General features: G+C 52.5%; 1 protein-coding gene across 5 annotated transcripts in view; it reads left to right on the top strand.

Annotated features, from left to right (window-relative positions):
• ARSG (arylsulfatase G) overlaps window positions 1–13,857 on the top strand; it is a 105,025-nt gene that overhangs the window by 30,109 nt on the left and 61,059 nt on the right. The gene's annotated exons all lie outside the window — the stretch shown is intronic.

Genomic DNA, 13,857 nt, shown 5'->3' on the forward strand with positions numbered 1-13,857 from the left:
GGGGATCTTCCTGACCCAGGGATGGAATCAGAGTCTGTTGAGCCTCCTGCACGGACAGTCTAATACTTTACAGTAGCACCACCTGGGAATCCCATCACTAGCCTTCTGTAGTCGATACATCCCCATTTTACAGATGAGAAAGGTTGAGGCACAGAGCAGGAGAGGCTCTGCCAAGGTGCAGATATGCTGGCTTTGTTGCAATGAAAGCTCATCAGGTATGACATTGGCCACCTGTGTTTGGACAACAGCGGGGTGTCTGGGAACCCAACCTTTGTCTGATATTGCCAGCCACAAACCTGTGACCTTTGCCCACCCTGGTTAGGGGCTGGTTTCACCTTGTTCCCTGGATCCTAGTGAGACCAAGGGTGAAAACCCTGCTTTTTTTTCTCTTCTCTAGGGAAAGCACTGCATTACCATGCAAATCAGTTACCCCACCAACCACCCCCAAAACAAAACTAACTCTGTTTAGTTCTAAATCTGAACAAAAGGATATTTGGAATCTGGAGTACAGAACCAGAAAAATCAGGAAATTAAATTCCGAGTTCAGCGCCCCCTTCGCCCCTCCTGTTGTGTCTGTCGCAGCCTGGAGGCAGCCGAGTCCCCGGGCCTTCACTCGCAGGGGCTGAGGCTATCGTGAGGCCCTTAGGAGCCCCCGCAGCACCTCTGGAAGCATGCTGGCTCCAGAGAACGGTCTGCAGGGCTCTCTTTTCTACCCTCTGGCTTTGGCTTATTTGCATGAGAACAGATTCCTCTGTGTAGACTTGGCCTGGCTGGTCGCAGCCAAAGGCCGAGTCCTTCCAGTCTTCATGTTGGGTTGCTAGGCAGATATGACCCTGGCTTGCAAATAAGCTCCCTGCATTTACCAGCCCGTGAGAACCTCAACTTGGGGTAAGTAGACTGAAAGGAATCTTGTCTGGAGCTCAAGGAGGCGCAGGCCTGCTTTAAGGGCTGGGTCTTCAGAGCAGCCAGTGAAGAGCGGGAAACCTGGAGGGGCTTGTGGGGAGACCTTGGTGACCCGCCTGCCGCCCCGTCTCTCCCTTTCCTGTCTGCCCCAGGCACCCATGAGCTAACCACGTGTATTCCATGGACACATTTTTTGTGTGTGTGTGATTTTTAAAATTTTATTTTTAAAAGCATTTATTTCTTACTTGTTTTGGTTGTGTTGGGTCTTAGTTGCAGTGCGTGGCCTTCTCTCTGGTTGTGGCCTGTGGGCTTAGCTGCCCAGCTGACGTGGGATCCCAGGTCCCCAGCCAGGGGTCGAACCCACGTCCCTGGTGTTGCAAGGCAGGTTCTTAACCACTGGTTCTTAACCTCGATGGACACAAGATTCTTTAAAACTTGTAGTATCTGCCTCTGCAGGCAGCAGAGAACGTCACCGACTTTAACCTCTTGATTTTCCAGGCAGAGGTACTGGGTTTATCTTGAGGTTTATAGGAGTCCCCCAACCCAGACCCATCTGATAGATTAAAGAAAGGCAGCAACCTTCAAGTGACCAACCTAGACGGCATGTTAAAAAGCAGAGACATTACTTTGTCGACAAAGGTCCATATAGTCAATGCTAGGGTCTTTCCAGTAGTCATATATGGATGTGAGAGTTGAAAGATAAAGAAAGCTGAGCACTGAAGAATTGATGCTTTTGCACTGTGGTGCTGGAGAAGACTCAAGAGTCCCTTGGACTGCGAGGAGATCCAATCAGTTCATCCTAAAGGAAGTCAGTCCTGAGTATTCGTTGGAAGGACTGATGCTGAAGCAGAAGCTCCAATACTTTGGCCACGTGATGCAAAGAACTGACTCACTGGAGGGAAAGATTGAAGACAGGAGGAAAAGGGGACGACAGAGGATGAGATGGTTGGATGGCATCACCGACTTAGACATGAGTTTGAGTGAGCTTGGGCAGTTGGTGATGGTCAGGGAGGCCTGGCGTGCTGCAGTCCGTGGGGTCGAAAAGAGTTGGACACAACTGAGCGACTGAACTGAGTGACCTTCAAACAGCAATGCATGTTTTGTGAAAAATCTGAAGATTTGCCGAGAGGAAAATATGTTCCTCGGTGCAGATTTGGGGGATTGCTTTTCTGCACATCAGCTCTTTTCTAAGCTGGTCTGTGAGAGAGCCCACCGTGATGCAGGCCCGGCGTCTCTATCCCTGCGCGGTGGGCCTTCTCTCCCTGAACCAGAGCCAGGGTCTCTCCAGGGTGCCCTGCCATAGCTGCAAACACCTCTGGGGAAGATCACGATGTTCTGTCAGGGAAGACTCCTGTCTGCAAGTCAGTGTGGCCCGCCCCCCAAGTGCATCTCGTTAAAGATGCATCTCCAAGAACGGTCTCTTGTGCTTAAAGATAAGCTGTCAAAACTTATATGTTGCTTGACTATAAATGACTTACAGAAATAATGACAGTGGCTTAACCTAGAAGGGATTTTTTTTTTTTACACTTGGAGCAAAACATTAAACAAATTTCAATTTGTATACAAAGTCTGGCTTCCCAGGTGGCGCTCGTGGTAAAGAACTCGCCTGTCAATGCAGGAGACGTAAGAGATGAGTGTTCGAGCCCTGGGTCAGGAAGATCCCCTGGAGAAGGGCATGGCAACCGACCGCAGTGTTCTTGCCTGAAGAGTCCTATGGACAGAGGAGCCTGGAAGGCTGCAGTCCCTGGGGTCGCAAAGAGTAGGACACGACTGAAGGTACTTAGCACAAACAGCACAAAACAGGATAAGGTAATTGATTACCTCTGAACACAAAGGTCAAGTATATTTCGATAAAATGGAAGTGCAGTTTTGAAAAAAAAGAGAGTGAAATGAAAGAAAATTTCCAACCTAATGAGAACCAACTGATTTTTAAGTGAATAATGATGGAAAATCCCTGGCGGTCCAGTGGTTAGCACTGGGCACTTTCACTGCTGGGGCCGGGTTCAATCCCCGGTCAGGGAGCTAAGATCCCGCAAGCCACGTGGTAAGGCCATAAATAAATAGATAAATAAAAATGAGTAACAGTGGTTTTCACATTGCTCTGCTGTTCCTATGACACAGGATACGTGACAAAAGTGGTTTAAGAGTTTAGATAATACTGTTAAACACAGTTGAAATCTTTTGGGCCTGATTAGAGCTGTGATGAAGCATTGAAGGTCACCTAAGACTATGAGGGTTTTAGGGGATGAATGTCTGTGCTCCTCCCCTTTCAGACGTTGAAGCCCCGCCCTCTGGTCCCCACCCCAGGTGACAGTATCTGGAAATGGGGCCTTTGAGAGGAATTAGGATTAGGTTAGGGATTAGGGATTCTCTGGTGGCTCAGACAGTAAAGTGTCTGCCTACAATGCAGGAGACCTGGGTTCAATCCCCAGGTCGGGAAGATCCCCTGGAGAAGGAAGTGGCAACCCACTCCAGTACTCTTGCCTAGAAAATTCCATGGATGGGGGAGCCTGGTGGGCTACAGTCCATGGGGCCGCAAAGAGTCGGACACGACTGAGCGACTTCACTTTCACTAGGATTGGACTAGATCCTAGGGTGGGGCCCATATGATGGAAATAGTGGCTTTATAGGAACAGAGCGGGACTTCCCTGGCGGTCCAGTGGTTACAACGCCAAGCTTCCAACGCAGGAGGTACGGGTTCAATCCGTGGTCTGAGAACTGAGATCCCCCATGCCGAGGGGAATGGCCGAAAAAAGAAAGGAGAAGCCAGAGAGCACACAGCGAGAAAAGGCCACGGGAGCTGCGGCGAGGAGACGAGCTGGGAGGACAGCCCTCCCGGCCTCTGAGCGCCCTGACCGAGGCCTCCCGCTCCCGGGAGGAGATACGTTTCTAGTTCAAGCCTCCCGCTCGTCTCAGGTGCCTCAGTGGTGAGGAACCCGCCTGCCAGTGCAGGAGACGCGGGTTCAGTCCCTGGGTCGGGAGGACCCCTGGAGGAGGAAACGGCAACCCACTCCAGTGTTCTTGCCTGGAGAATCCTGCGGACAGAGGAGCCTGGCGGGCTGCAGTCCGCGGGGCTGCAGACTCGGACGCAACCAAGCACACAGGCGCATGCAGCCTGCTATCTTGCTGAGTTAATGCAGGAGGCGTTTGTTGCTTTCCCGCCAACTTTTTTGAATTTATTTTTTATTTTTTGGCCCCGCCACACCCTTTGTGGGATCTTCGTTTCCTGACCGAGGATGGAACCCAGGCCCCCGGCAGTGAAAGCGTGGAGTCCTCACCACTGGCCCGCTGGGGAAATCTCCTTCCACATTCTTTCGGAGGATACGCCATCAGAAACATCTTCAGGCCAATGAATAAGAAGCACGTTAATACGAGGACAAGAAAGATGGGATTTCCCGCCCTCATGGATGAGTTCTCCCCGGAGAAGACAAAGCCGCCTCCGTGGGGTGGAGTGTGAGAAGCATGGCAGGGGCTGTGTACCTGGGAGGTTCGACCCAGGGGTCTCCAGCCTCTCTGGCACCAGGGACCGGTTTCATGGAAGACGATTTTTCCACGGACCCAGGGAGGAGCGATGGTTTGGGGATGAGTTAAGTGCATTACATTTATTGTGCACTTTATTTCTGTCATTAGTACAGCAGCTCCATCTCAGGTCATCAGGCGTTAGAGCGCAGAGGTTGGGGACCCCTGCTGTAAATGTTCTGATGCATGTGAACCTGGACTCCAAGGCCTGGCTTGGAGTCCTGGGCCTGCCCTCACAGCTGTGTCACCTTGGGTGACCTGCTTAACCTCTCTGAACCTCACCCTGCTTCTCCATGGAAAGGGAATAATGTGTGCATGCGTGCTGAGTTGCTCCAGTCACGTCTCCTGACTCTGTGACCCCATGGGCTGTGTAGCCTGCTGGGTTCCTCTGACCACGGGACTTCCCAGGCAAGAATGCTGCAGTGGGTTGCCATTGCCTCATCCAGGGGATCTTCCTGACCCAGGGATCGAGTCTGTGTCTCTCACGTCTCCTGCACTGGCAGGCAGGTTGACGGGGAGGGTGCTCCAGAGCTGTGTGAGGGGCGCAAGGCCAGGTGGGACCCTGCCCCCTCGCCGAGGTCGGTGGGGGGCTCTGGCCTCCTTGTTGTCAGTTGCTAAGTCCTGTCCAACTTCTGCGATCCCATGGACTGCAGCCCGCCAGGCTCCTCTGTCCGAGGGATTCTCCAGGCAAGAATGCTGGAGGGGATTGCCGTTTCCAGGGGTTGAACCTGTGTCTCCTGCCTTGGCAGGTGGACTCTGGGCAGTGAGCCAGCAGGGAAGCCGTCCGTAGTTCAGTGCTGGGTCGGGATCCGGCGCCGGGCAGGTGCAGGGAACCCGCCGGTCCTCCCGGCCACACCCACTGCTCCCCTGTCCATCACCCCTGCACACTGGCAAATGCAGTTGTTTCCCAGGCCGCAAAACCACACCTCAGAGGATGTGGTCCGTCCTCTCAAAGTGTTTACTCTCTAGTTCAGGAGGGAAGACGTGTGGTTGTCACCTTAAGCAGCACTGCAGTAAGGGTGCTTATGCAAGTGAGCGTCTGCAGGCCGGGGAAGGTCATCTGGGTACAGCGGGATTTTGATGAAAACGTGAGCTGCACCAATTTTGTGTTGCAGGATGGGGGAGTTGAGGGGTAGTGGGGAAATGAACACATTTTCAATAGGTTTCCCATATTTTTCTACATTTGCTTCTTTTTGTCCCCCTTCTCTATAAGGATGGTGTTTAAAAAAATTAATGCACGTTTAATTTAGGGTTTAATTTAGGGTTTAGGGACGTGTTGAGGTGAAGCTGAGCTTTCAGGGCGGGAGGAGGGCTTGGTCGTAGCTTGGTTTAGACAGAGGCACTCTGGCAAACACCGATTGAACCCCCTCTGGGCTGGGTAACCAGGCTGTGCAGTGCCCTCGTGGGGGTCACATCTGAGAGCTGGGGCCCTTTCCTTCGGGAGCACCTGGCTCCGCGTCAGTGACAGTTAGTCCTTTTGCATGTTTCTGATATTAAAATGTAATTCCCATTAAAAAAAATTTTTTTTTATTGGAGTATAGTTGATTTACAATGTTGTGTTGGCTTCAGGCATACAGCATGGTGCGTCAGTTCGTTGTACGTGTACATGTATCCACTCTCTTTTAGATTTTCTTCCCACATAGGTCATTACAGATCATTGAGTAGAGTTTTCTGTGCTCGACAGTAGGTCCCTGTGGATTATCTATTTTATATATCAAAGTGAAGTGAAAGTCACTCAGTCATGTCCGACTCTTTGCAACCCCATGGACTATACAGTCCATGGAATTCTCCAGGCTGGAATACTGCAGTGGGTAGCCTTTCCCTTCTGCAGGGATCTTCCCAACAGAGGGGTCGAACCCAGGTCTCCTGCGTTGCAGGCGGATTCTTTACCAGCTGAGCCACCAGGGAAGCCCAAGAATATTGGAGCGGGTGGCCTATCCCTCCTCCAGCGGGTCTTCCCAGCTCAGGGATCAAACCGGGGTCTCCCGCACTGCGGGCGGAGTCTTTACCAGCTGAGCCACCAGGGAAGCCCATCGTAGGTACAGAAGTGTGTGCATGTCAGTGCCAGTCTCCCTTACCCCCTGGTAACCGCGGGTTTGTTTTCCAAGTCAGTAGTTCTGCTTCTGTTTCACAGATGAGTTCACTTGTACCCTTGATGAAGCTCACTCGGTTTGGCCGTGCTGGGGCCTCACTGCCACGCCGGGTCTCTGTCCCAGCGAGTGGGAGGGTCCCTTGGTGCGGAGCTCAGGCGCTCGGGCACGGGGGCTTCGGTTGTCATGGCTCCCAGGCTCAGCTCCTCCACGGCACGGGGGATCTTCCCTGACCGAGGATCAAACCCATGTCCCCTGCACTGAACCACCCGGGAAGCCCCGTTTGTCCTTTTCTTTATTATTCCATACATAAGTGATCTCACGTGACATGTGTCCCTCTCTGACTGATTGCACTCACTGTGACGCTCTCTAGGTCCATCCGTGTCGCTGCAGAGGGCATTATGTAACTCCCGCTTTCCGTCGGCATCAGCAGAGAGACAGTTCCCCTCACGTCCCTCTGCGTCTTGACTTCACCTCGTGCTGCCCTGCTCTCCAGAGCCGGATGCGTTGGCAGGCCACGCTGGCTGTCCCCAGAGTCTGCCAGGGGCAGAGGGACCCTCTAGGTTTTCCCAGAATGGCCCTGACAGCCGTAGGACTGTGTGACCAGAACTAGGGTTCAGAGCTTTGAAAATGCAAATCAGCGTGACTCTTCACTTTCCCTATGTCCTGGTGGCAGGCATAGTGTTTGGATCTTTTACCTTTTCTGGGTTCAGAATCCAGCAGCACAGAGAGTCAGGGCAAGGGCTCGGCAGGTAGCTCCAAGCTCAGGATTTCACCATCTGTTCTCGGAATCGTTTTGCTCAACATTCGTTGCAGCAACGCCTTGGCTTTGCATAGTGCTTTTTTCAGAGTATTCTCGCGTCTGTTATCTCTTTATCTTCAAGACCGTTGAGGGAGGGGAGAATGACAGCCCACATCTCTGAGCACCTCTTGGGAGCCAGCCCTTGTGTTAGGTTATTTCACGCTCACCGTTGGGTTTGGGGTGGAGGGACTTTTCTGTGGTCCTGTTTTTCAGGCAAGTGGGGAAACTGAGGCCCAGAGAGATTCAGCAACTTATCCAAAGTCACGCAGCAAAGGAATGACTCTTCTGGAGCCTGGACACATGTTCTGGAAAGTCAAAGTCAATGTCAAGACATCCCCAAAATCAGTTCTACAAAAGGCAGATTTGCCAAGTAACTACTTCACTGAAATGAATTATTTTTTTGCAGGGGGTGTGGCGGGGACTAGGGGCAGGACCACACAGTTTGCAGGATCTCAGTTGCCCAACCAGGGATGAAACCGCGGCCCGTGGCAGTGAGCTCCGGGAGATGGTGAAGGGCAGAGAAGCCTGGCGTGCTGCAGTCCGTGGGGTTGCAAAGAGTCAGGAATGAGTGACTGAACAACAGCAGATGGCAATGAAGGTAGAGTCCTTACCTCTGGACTGCCAGGGAAGCCCCTGAATTGAGCATTTATTTTTTCCCCTAAGTTTTGGGCTGATCCTTACTTCCGCCCCGGCTTCAGCCTCAGAGCTCAGATAAAACAGCTCGAGTCTCTGGGTGGGTGGGGGCTGCCCCAGCGGACCCCGTGGACCGGGCGGCTGAGAAGCCAGAGCCTGTCCCTCTTGGTTCTGGAGGCTGGAGGTCTAAGAGCGAGGTGGACTTGGCTCTTGGGAGGGTTCTGGCCGTCACACCTCCTTGCTGTGTCTCCATCTGTGAGGGAGAGACAAGTTCTCTCCTGACTCTTCCTGCAAGGGCGCGAATCCCATCGGAGGGCTGTGCCCCGCGTCCTTACCTAACACGATTATCTCCCCAAGGCGGCTCTGCAAGTTTGTCCTTTTGAGGGGAAAGGCGCCAACACATGCATTTATCTATTGACTGCGTAAGGTCTTACTTGCGAAATGTGGGATCTTTTTTTTTTTTAATTTTATTTGCAGCAGGTAGGATCTAGTTCCCCGACCAGGGATTGAACCTGGGCCTTCTGCATGGGGGGCTCAGAACGTTAGCCCCTGGACTCCCAGGGAAGTCCCACCAATAGAAAAATTTTGAACGGACACAAACATTCAGTCCATAATGAAATCTCACATATTTCATTGCAGAGGTGCAGCAGATTTGGGGATAAAATAAATCTACAAAAATAGAAAAGACAGTTGTTGTTGTTCAGTAGCTCAGTCGTGTCCCAACTCTTTGCGACCCCATGAACTGCAGCACACCAGGCTTCCCTGTCCATCACCAACTGCCGGAGCTTGCCCAAACTCATGTCCATTGAGTCAGTGATGCCATCCAACCATCTCATCCTCTGTTGTCCCCTTCTCCTCCTGCCCTCAATCTTTCCCAGCATCAGGGTCTTTTCCAGTAGCATTTAAGAGAAAGTTTTCCCTCTTCTCATGCAAAAATGACACAGGGAAAAAATGAAACTCTGACACATACTCCCTTGATCTGTCTTACCAGGGGGAAACATAGAAGTATAAGGTCGGCCTGTCCCTCCCTCCTGCCAAAAAATAAACCTCACCTGAGGGATTCCCTGGTGGTCCATCGATTCAGACTCCATGCTTCCAAACTAGGGGATCCAGGTTCTAACCCTGGTCAAGGAACTGAGATCCCACAGGGCCCACGGTGCAGCAATAAGTTAATAAAATATTAATAAAAAATAGAAGAAGAAAATAAGTTGAAAACTCACCTGAATCTAGTCTCGCTTATAGATCTACGGATTAACAGAACAGAGTTCCAGGAAACATTTTAAGTGACACTGTGGAGGTGAAATCAGCCAGATCCAAAAGTTCAGAAATTTTACAGGACAAACAACCTAGTTTATTTACAAATATGTTGTAGGGAAGAGAGAGGAGGAACGTATAAATGAGAAGAGAAACGTGAGTACAGCGCAGTGCAGAACGGACTTTGTTTGGATCATGATTAGAACCAACTGTTCGTGCTAAGTCACTTCAGTAGTGTTGACTCTTTGTGACCCCGCGGACTGCAGCCCGCCAGGCTCCTCTGTCCATGGGATTCTCCAGGCAAGAACACTGGAGTGGGTTGCTGTTTCCTTCTCCAGGATATCTTCCTGATCCAGGGCTTGTACCCAAGGCTCCTGTGGCTCCTGCATTGCAGGCGGGTTCTTTACTGCTGAGCCACCAGGGGAGTCCCGAACAAACTGCAGAAAAACCCAGAACCAGTGGTGAGACATAGAGGGCGTTGCAGCGTTCATTGCGTTTTCGATGGTGCGTACAAATTACTGCATTATGTTTTAAAGGGGGCTTTACTGAGAATTGTAAGTATATTTAAAAACAGTTCTTATAATTTAGAGAAGTATATAGAGATGATTGTCGATGAGGTTACATGATATCTGGGATTTGTTTGTGAATACTGCGGTATAAGTGCAGAATGAGGGAAGGGGACTGGGAGGGGGTGGATGAAGCAAGGCAGCCTTGTGTTGGCGGCTGTTGAGTTTAGATGTTGGGTGGGCATGTGTGAGTTTCTCAACTTCTGTATGTTTGACAAGTTCCGTTACAAAAACTTTGATAAGTAATAAGTAAACACTGCTTTGTAAAAAGTCCTAGAACGTTTGGCAAAGAGGCTTTAACAGAGTGGATTTCAGGTAATTGACTGTAAGCCCTTTTCTTCTCTTTTTTTTTTTTAAATAGTTTTTAAACGTTTATTTTTAATTAGGGGATGATTGCTCTACAGTATTTTGCTGGTTTCTGCCGCGCATCAGCGTGAATCAGCCCTCCCTGTGCTTATGTCCACTCCCTCCTGATGAAAGTCCTTTTCATTGGATCCCACCCCTCATGGTTTTTCTTCCCAGTGGAGGATGGAGCTTTAGAGAAAGGATGTTGTTCAGAGGCCTGTCTACTCTCTGTTTTTCTGACCTGTGTTCAAGGACCCAGATATAATTTCTGCGGCCTGCGGAGTGTTTAGAGGTGTGACCTCAGGTCACCTCTGCTCTCCCAGACTGGCTCCTGCCCCGTGGTTTCCTCCTGGGCCGATCCCAACAGGTGGTTCCAGCCGAAAGCCAGGCAGGATGTCATCTGCCCCCTGGCATTGCTGGGGTCATAGAAGCTGATGTTCCCAGCAACAGGGTCTGGCTAGATGTCTTCAAGCTTAAATTAAAAAAATACTTTTTCTTATTTATTTGGCTGCACTGGGACTGGGGATCTTCAATCTTAGTTGTGGCATTTGAGATCTTAGTTCCCCAAGGAGGGAGCAAACCTGTGCCCCGGGCTTTGGGAGCGGGAAGTCTTAGCCACTGGACCACAGGGGAAGTCCCTTAAAATTTTTTTTTCAGTCATCTAAGTGGAATTGCTCTCCCAGTTTGGATGGATGTCTTCAAAGATTTCCTTTGTTCTGGTTAGAGGATGAATGAGCCCTGGTGAGGAGATGGTGACACGTGACCGCAGCGAACCCTGCCCTGTGGGATATTTGCAAGTTGTTAGGAGAGAAGATTCTCAAAGTCCTCATTACAAGGAAAAAAACTTTTGTTTTTCTTCTCTGTCTCTCCTCTTACTTGTGTCTATACGACATGATGGATGTTAACTAGATTTATTGTGGTCATCATTTCACAGTACACGTATGTCCAGCTGTTACGCTGCACGCCTCAGACTTACACAGTGGTCAGTGATGTCTCAGTAAAACAAACGGGAAACTACAGAACAGAAAACACTTCTTCCTTTGCATCCTCTGTTGAACTGAGACCGAAGCCCCGCCCCCCAACACTCCTTTTTTTGTCTCTCTTGATTTTGGCTGCACTGGGTCTCTAGTTGCAGCGTGCAGGCTTAGTTGCCCAGAGGGAAGTGGGACCTTGGTTCCCCATCGGGGATCGAACCCGAGTCCCACTGGACCACCAGGGAAGCCCCCCCGGCCCCGCCCACCACAGACACTCTTAGGAAATCTTTCTGAGTTGGGCCAGCCCCAGAGTGACATGCTGGGGTCTCGGGACAGAGGAGGAGCCCCGAGGAGATTCATCATGCTCAGCAGTAAGGAACCATCTGACGCCGGCCGGCGAGTCAGCGGCATCTTCCTCGGCTCTTGGGCTTGGCGGAGGGCGAGGCAAAACTGAAGGCAGTGCTCTCGCCAGGGCTTGCTGTCGGGCGCCTGGGCGGGTGCGCCTCCGCCTTCAGTGCTGCACCCTGGGCCCCTGGCAGCCTCACCTGGCGGCCTGTCTCACCAGGGCCCACCTGGGCTGGCGCGCAGCTCCACGCCACGCCACGTCCCGGCCAGGCAGCCCGGGGGCCCCTTTCCGACCCGCCGCGCTGGCACAGGAGGGGCCGTCTCCCGCTTGCCCTTCTCCGCCCTGCTGTTTCCTCGGTGCCCACGCACCCTGGTGTGCTTTCCTGGCAGAACCTTCCAGAACTGCGAGTCTTGCTCACTTCTCTCCCGGGTCTGCTGGAAAGGTCCTCCTCAGTGAGGCCGCCCCAGACCTTCCGTCACCCACAGACGCTCGCCCGCCCACTCCTGGTCCCCTCCGGGTTGGTTCTCTCCATGACTCACCCCCTGGGATCTTCCCACCCTCTCCCCCGCCCCACCAGGTGGGTGCCAGGCGGGCAGTGGGTTCCGTGTTTCATTCACTGCTGAAGCACAGCGCCCGGATTGAGACGGTCCCTTGGTCCACATCCCCTGGATGGGTGATGTCGGATCGTTTTGGACACACGTGGGCAACTGGTGCCCCGGGACCTCCCGCATGACTTGGGGCTGCAGCCAGCGCCCCCTCCGCCCGTGTTCTGACTTGCCCGGCGAAACCACAGAGCTCTGCAAGCCGAGATCACACCCCCCCAGGGCCTTTGTCTTTCTTGGCCTCAGCTCATCCAAAGCCTTGTCTTTGGAAAACCGACAGAGCCCTCTGTCAGAGAGGGCCGCGCGGCTGGCTTGTTGTTTCAGCTGTTTGCAAGGCTCTCTCGTGGGCTGCTTGGCCCGGGGCCCCTCTGGGAGCCAGGGTCAGGTGGTGGGCCTCCCGCCCCGTGTGCAGACTGTAGGCTCATCTTCAGGTGGCCTCCTGCGGCCGGTTCTCAGCGCTACTGGCCCGCAGACTGCATCGTTCCCTTGTCACAGGCACCTTTCCCCACCAGCCCGCCCGGAACCAAAGAGAACCAGACGTCAGCAGGCCCACCGCCTTGCTTTACCCTGGGGCTCGCGGAGAAGGGCGCCGGCCCTTGCAAAGCTGACCAGCAGCTAGAGTCCCCTCGCCTGCAGCCTGAGGACCCAGGCAGGGCTCCTGCTCTCCCCAGCAAGATCTATCCAAGACAACCTTTTTTTTTTGGCCCTGCCATGAGGCTTTCAGGATCTTACTTCCCTGACCAGGGATCTTAGGTGCACCTCTGCTTTGGGAGGGCAGACTCTAAACCACTGGACCAGCAGGGAGGTCTGCTCCGATGGAACAGATGGGCCTTCCTTGGAGGGGTTTGTTGAGTAAGGTGGTTGGGTAGCTTCCAACCCAGTGGAAGGAGGGGTGAAGGCTTTATTTGTCAAAGACCCCCTTTCTTTTTTTGCCTTTTTTTTTTTGGCCACACTGAGCAGCATGTGGGATCTTGGCTCTCTGACCAGGGACTGAACTCGGGCCCCCTGTGCTGGAAGCACCAGGTCTTAACCACTGGACCACAGGGGAAGTCCCTCCCCCCTTCTTCCTAAGCCCCCAGGAGTGCTCCTTGCCTGTGACCATACCCCCTTCTGAGCTGGGGAGTGTGAGGTGTAAAGGAAATTGGGGAAAGTGACCTCAGGTAAGACACTGAGCTCAAAGTCTCAGCCTGGATATTTATTTTTAAATTTTTATGTATTATGTTTTTTGGCCTCGCCATGCACCTTGTGGGGCGTCCCTGGGGGCTCAGATGGTAAAGAATCCGCTTGCAATGCAGGAGACCTGGGTTCCAACCCTCGGTCAGGAAGATCTCCTGGAGAAGGGAGTGGCAACTCACTCCAGTGTCCTTGCCTGGAGGATCTCGTGGACGGAGGAGCCTGGCGGGCCGCGTACAGTTCATGGGGCCGCAGAGAATCAGACACGACCGAGCGACTAACACACACGCATCTCACGGGATCTCCGAGCTCGCTGCCCAGGATGGAGCCCGAGCTCCCCGCGTTGGAGGCACAGGGTCCCAACCACTGGACCACCAGGGACGTCCCTCAGCTTGAGTATTTAAAAAAGCAACAACAACCCAGCTTTACTGAAGTACAACCGACAAATGAAAACTGTATTACTTGCCTGTTGTTCAGTCACCAAGTCGTGTCCGACTCTTTGCTACACCGTGGACGACGACACGCCAGGCTTCCCTGCCCCTCACCACCTCCCGGAGTTTGCCCAAGTTCATGTGCATTGTCATGAACTGTATTTGCCTTTACAGTGTGTTGTTTTGATACATGCATACGATATAAAATGATGACCGCAG

The sequence above is a fragment of the Giraffa tippelskirchi genome, chromosome 3, assembly GCF_054371585.1.
Source record: "Giraffa tippelskirchi isolate mGirTip1 chromosome 3, T2T-mGirTip1v1.2.pri, whole genome shotgun sequence".
NCBI classification, from domain to species: domain Eukaryota; kingdom Metazoa; phylum Chordata; class Mammalia; order Artiodactyla; family Giraffidae; genus Giraffa; species Giraffa tippelskirchi.